General features: G+C 47.7%; 1 protein-coding gene across 11 annotated transcripts in view; it reads left to right on the top strand.

The window, feature by feature from the left end:
- The first annotated feature begins 385 nt into the window (after positions 1–385).
- ADARB1 (adenosine deaminase RNA specific B1) overlaps positions 386–6000 on the top strand; it is a 251304-nt gene continuing 245689 nt past the window's right edge. For 6 of the 11 annotated variants that reach the window (XM_054043498.1, XM_054043496.1, XM_054043493.1 and 3 more), the window contains exon 1: positions 386–485. The gene's annotated coding sequence lies outside the window, so the exon portion shown is untranslated. Of the gene's footprint in view, positions 529–6000 lie in introns of all 11 variants that reach the window. The other 5 variants (XM_054043499.1, XM_054043491.1, XM_054043501.1 and 2 more) reach the window with 4 other exon arrangements.

Below are 6000 nucleotides of genomic sequence, written 5' to 3'. Positions count from 1 at the left end.
GGCCTGTGGCGAGCAGCACCAGCCCGAGCGCCCCGCGGCCCCTGCACCTGCCGCCCACCCCCCGCAGGGCACGCGCTCCGCGCTCCCGAGCCACTCTGCAGAGCCTCGCAGCCGGGGGAGGGAGAAGAGGCGCGCGCACGGCTCCGTGCCTCCCACCAATCAGCGGCCGGGTTCCTTCCTCTGACTCCTCCCCTCGGGCCGCCCGGCGGCCTCTCTATCTTCGGCACGCGCGCCAGGGCCCTCCCCTCCTGCGGCCCCATTGGCCGGCGGCCCCGCGTGGCGCGCGGGGTCCGAGGCGGGCGCGAGAGGCGCAGGGACGCGCAGCCGGCGCGTTGGCGGGCTCGCGCCTGCAGGGCTCTGGAGCAGGGCTGTGGAGCAGCGCGCGTGCGCGCGGGGCCGGTCGGCCTGAGCCGAGCAGCGCCGTAGCCGCCGCCGCCCGCGCTCAGTGTCGGCTGAGGGGAGCGCGAGGCGGCCGCCGCCCGCGGGTCAGTGGCGGAGCGGGGGGGGCGCCGTGGGAACCGCGGCCAGGTGAGGGGCGGCCCTGGCGGGGCACCTCTGCGCCGGGAGGGGCGGCGGCCCCCGAGCCCCCGCCGGGAGGGACCGCCCCGCCCCGCCCCGCCGGGACCTGTCCAGGTCCTGACGCTCCGTCCCCGGGCTGTGCCAGCGCCGCCCGCCCGCCCGCCTGCCTCCCGGCGGGGGCTGGGGGTCCGGGCGCGGGGGCTCTGCGGGCCTGTGTCTGGAGCCGGCGCGGCGCGGCGCTGCGGTGCCCGGGGCTGGGGCGGGGAGCCGCGCGGTGCAGGTGCGGGGCGGCGCGTTGTGTCTCTGGGCAGCCGCGCGGGGAGGGAGGGGCCCGCCGGGGCGGGGGACGCGGCGGTGGCGTTTGCCAGCGGGGTGCCGCGGCGGGGCTGGCCCCTTACCCCGTTGCTCCCATCCGCGGGACGCGCGGGGCGGCGAGCGGGACTGGCTGGGTGCAAAGGGGCTGAGGACGCCGCCTGCATCCCGGGAATATTTGGGGCGGGAGAGGCTGCGAATGGCTCAATAAACAGAGCAAGTTTGCTGAAGTCCGCTGCTTGCTGGGATACGGCTTCGGAGTGGTGGTGTCTGGCGTGTGTGTCTCCTTCTGTAGGTAGTTCAAGCCAGATGGATGGCTTTAGGCCTCGAGATAACGGCTTGTCTTCAGATTGTTGTTGGAGCTATCCCTCTAGCTAGCAAGCGTTACTGTGACTGTAGGCGGATGCATTGACGACTGTTAATAGGGTCCGTTTCTATCTACCTAAAGTTCCTCGCATCTGTTTTTGTGCTGTGCTACTTAAACTCGACTTTGTATTTAGTTCTGGCCATTTATATCACAGGTAATTGCCTTTAAAATCAATTCTGTAAGTATACTCCCTGCTCTCCACTAAACATATTGATCGCTAAAGCTACAGTTTGGCTTTGGTTTCTTGATACTTAACTAAAATGCAGTTTAGGAGCCTAACATGCGAACATACCAATGGCTCTCTCTTTTGGGATTAGAAAATAGTATTATTCAGTCACATTTATAACACTGATTCAAATACAAAGGATCAACATGGGTTTAAAGCGTTCCATGTTCACTAAAATTACTTTTTAAAATTTATTCTTTAAAAAAGTTGATGGAACACTATGAAAACTGACCAGGATCATTTAATCTTTAAATGTAGTTCATTGATGTGTGAGTACAATATTTTCATGCTTAATCTTCCATGGTGCAAAGGTCCTAAGGAGCGGGTAAGGTGAGGGGCTTCCACTTTAAAATGTATTTTTTTCAGCAGTGCGCTCTTGCATTCCCTAACTGTAGATTTATTTAGAGTTGTTTATGCATAGGCACTAGTTGCTCAGGGCTTGTCTACACTGCGAAGTTGTCGACAAAACTTTTGTCTTTCACGGGTACTTAAAAAAGCGCCCCCTTCCCCTGGTGAAAGACAATAGTTTTGCCGGCAGGAGTACTGAAAAAGAGCGTTTACACACGCTGACTTTTAGCAACAAGGCTGTGTTGACACAGCCTTGTCGCTAAAAGCTGCATGGTGTAGACAAGACCTCAAAGTGATATTACTCTAACAAACTCAAGTTCAAGCAACTAATAGAATTGAGGGATCCTGTCTCTAAAGAGCAACAATTAGAGAGGGATGGGGGGCTGACTGAAGAAGATGCAGGCACAGACATACATCTCAACCAGCAGACAATGGTGATGTAAAGAGAAGCACGATGGGTAGTTGGTGATGGGGGCATGTGGTTTAACTGATTACAAGAAGATTTATGCTATGCAATTTGAAATGCGATTAAGGTATTTGAGCACTAGGCTAAATGAAATAAATTCCTTAAATTACTTGTAATTTCAGAATTTCATTGGGGTATAGAATGTTTCTTTTGGAGTGGCCCAAAAGGGGTGAGAGCATCACAACATTTTAGTTATTAACAAGTATATGTTCTCCTAGTGGCTGAGATAGTTGTACCTAAATGCTTAATTACACTTGTGCATACCTAATGGTTAAGGAACCCTTAAATTTCTACTTTTTCAGTCCTATAATCTTAAAATTCTAAAATAGTTTAGTACTACAAATTCAAGGTTTACTATGTGGTTTGAATGTCAGCTGATGTAAGAAACTATTTCTAAAATCTTTGGAGAAAATTAAATAACTCAACAAAGTACCATGGTGAAGGAGGAAAAGAAAGTCTTTTTATTATAAGTCCACCACAGCCTGCTTTTTTATTACTGTTAACTATGTTTTTTAGAACTAACTTCACCAGTCTGCATTGGGAATTCATTGTCACACTGTGTGCTCTGAATTTGTGATGTCTCAGGATAACTGAAGTGTGCCACCAGCAGGCTGCTGCATGTTGACATCCAGTTGCATAGATTTACTTTGTATATTACAAATGATAGTCCACAAACCTCGACACTCCTTACTTAAAAAGGGAATAAAATCTAGTCTAACTAGCATCAGCTTATTAATTTTTTCATTTGATTTCTGAAATATTGTGGTTAAAGAAATGAATTATGCTGGTATGTTAACACGTTAGTGATACTTTTTTAAATGCTCAGTTATGAAAGAAGTTTACAGTGAGGTGTATTTGTAGTCCTACCTAATATACATGGTATTATTCTAGAATTATTAATTGCTTTTTATTATTAATGTAATTGCTCTTCTTTACACCCTTACAGAAAAGTTTTGTGTTCTGAACTGCCATGTTTTCAAAGTAAATATAGTGGTCTTGAAAAGGTTAGCTTGTAAGCTTCTTGGGACAGGGAGAGTGAAATGTATGGAGGTGGCTGTAACACTTAACAAATACCAGCTATTACTAGACAATAAAGTGTTCTGTTTCTTTGCAGAATAAGTATGGCAGATGCAAAACAAACTTCCCCATTCTGTCCAACTTGCGTTGTAATTCTGTTCTAGAGATTTCTAGGAACACTTTTGGTGCAGAGGGCAAATTAGTCATCTTGGACATTCATTGATTGCCATCTTAGGCCTTCTCTACGGTACAGGGGAAATTCAATCTAAGCTACGCAATTTGAGTTACGTGAATAGCGTAACTCAAATCAAAGTAGCTTAGATCTACTTACCGCAGGTCCACACTACGCGAAGTCGACGGGAAATGCTCTCCCGTCGACTCCCCCTATTCTTCTTGATCCGGTGGAGTACATGAATGGATGGGAGAGCGATCTGTAGTCAATTTAGTGGGTCTTCACTAGACCCGCTAAATCGATCACTGCACGTCGATCTCCTGGTAAGTGTAGACAAGCCCTTAGACATCAGCAAGAGGCCTGACACAAAATGTTTAATAAATACCAATCTGGACGGATACAAAAAAAATTAAAAAACATCCCGTTTTTAATTTAAAAATTGTTTGCGTCAGTTTTTAAATTAAAGTAGATTTTTATTTGGATGTTGCTAGTTCTTTACTTTCTTCCCATTTTGTAGTCTTAAATTGCTAAACTGGGCTTGTACTTTAGTTCCCTAGAATTTCATATTTTACATGGAGGTATTTTCTACAAGAAGTATCACATTTAAAATGTTCGTTATGGTGGCCTCATTAACATAGTTATTATGAAAACAATTGCAAAACAGAAAAGAAAATAGCCCATGCTGTATTTTCAGTCAGCGTCGCCTGCTAATATATCAGGCTTCTACAAATCAAGAAAGTTGAATTGCTTAATCCAAGCTATGCTTCTTCATCTGAGTTTGAAGTCAGTGGGCCTTGTGCTACTAGTTCTAGTTCTTCAGGAAAGTCCACCTTTAGGTGCTTAAATATTCTTTTTTTTGAAACTGTTAGCCTGTTTATAAGAAGTACCGGTAGTTCACAATAACTGTTGATGTATTGAAAAACTAAAATTTTCATTGTTAGCACTAATGTACTTTTATTTTGATGTGACAAAGATTCTACGCCACTAAGAAGTTTTTAATAAAAACACAGTTTTAGCCTATTATGCATTGAATGTTATGAAGATACAGGTATTTAACTTTAAGCACATTGATAGCCCCACTGAATCAATGGGGCTAATCGTGTGAGTAAAATTACATATCTACTTAAATCAGGCTTGCACAACATGCGGCCCGTGTGGGCTCACTGTGCGGCCCACGGGGGGTGAGTAGGCAAGCGGTGGGTGAGGGAGGGGGGCTGAGTAGGCGAGCAGGTGGGAAGTGGCGGGGAGTGAGTAGGCAAGCCGGGGGGGTGGGGGGCTGAGGAGGCGAGCGGGTGGGCAGTGGCGGGGAGTGAGTAGGCAAGCCGAGGGTGTGGGGGGGCTGAGGAGGCGAGCGGGTGGGCAGTGGCGGGGGGGCAGGTGAGCCAGCAGTGGGGGATGGGGGGCTGAGGAGGTGAGCGGGCGGGCAGTGGCGTGGGCTAAATAGGCGAGCTGGGGAGGGGGCCTGAGGAGGCGAGCGGCGAATCGGTGGCTGACCTGTTCTACTGATCTGGTCTGGCTCCCATCCCCTCTCCAACGGTTGCAGCTATCTGGAGGTGCCTGCCTTCTATGCCTTCCTCATTCACACCTCATTCATTCAACAGGGCAATTGATTACAAAGTGGGGGGAAGATCTTATTCTACTTCTAACAAAAAGACATTTTTCTTTTACATTAATTATACTACCTTAGGGCCTTCTATAACATATTACTGAGGTTCAATACTGCTGTTTTGGTGGGGCGGCGCTGGGGAAGCGCTGGGGGGGTTGTTTCCGTGGGGCGGGTGGTGGTTGTGTTTCGGGGGGGCTGGGTGGCGCTGGTGGGGGGTGGTTCGGCAGCGCTCGGGGGGTTTCGGTGGGGCCGGGGGGGGGGGGGGGTGTTCAGCCCTCAGCTGTTTTCTTTGGAGTAATATGGCCCTCGCTGCTTTACGAGTTGTGCAGGCCTGGCTTAAATGTTTGCAGGATCAGGGCTTCAGTTGTAAGTATTTTGTTTTTTTTCTTGTAGCAGCTCAATAAATTCAAATAAGATACACTCTCAGTAGTATGTTTTTATATGCTTAGTTAATTATAAATTAGTTTAAAAAAGCTTCAGCCTCAATTAAATCAGTGATTTAAAAAAACAGTGATTTTTATATTGCTTCACCCTGATCATTAGATAACGCTTAATACTGGTCTCGTCTGGATTTGAACCGCTGACCTAGAGGTGCAAAGTTCTATGATCAGTTGCTGATCCTTGAACCATTCATTTCATAGAAGGTATATTTTAATAACTTTTTGGAGTTAGTTGCTGTGCGACTAGCTGAGATCTATTCCCTGTCAGTTTTTCAGACTTATGCTATCGGGAGATCTGTTGCTAGAAAGGTTCTGAATTGCTGTATCCATTTCTAATAATAATTTTTACCCAGTCTTCAAAATTTCATTTTTAATATCTTGGACTCCTGTTTGGTATTGTTTCCTTTTGGAGAGGAGAAGTGTATGTGTTTATAGAGTAATTACTGTCGAATAAAGAGCATCATGGCTGCTCTTTGAGGTGGAATGGCATCTTGCTTTGTTTCCTGATTGGTTAAAACAAGCTACAT

This window comes from Malaclemys terrapin, chromosome 11 (assembly GCF_027887155.1).
Source record: "Malaclemys terrapin pileata isolate rMalTer1 chromosome 11, rMalTer1.hap1, whole genome shotgun sequence".
NCBI classification, from domain to species: domain Eukaryota; kingdom Metazoa; phylum Chordata; order Testudines; family Emydidae; genus Malaclemys; species Malaclemys terrapin.
Note: the sequence above shows the minus strand (reverse complement) of the source record. Positions and strands in the feature narration are given on the sequence as shown.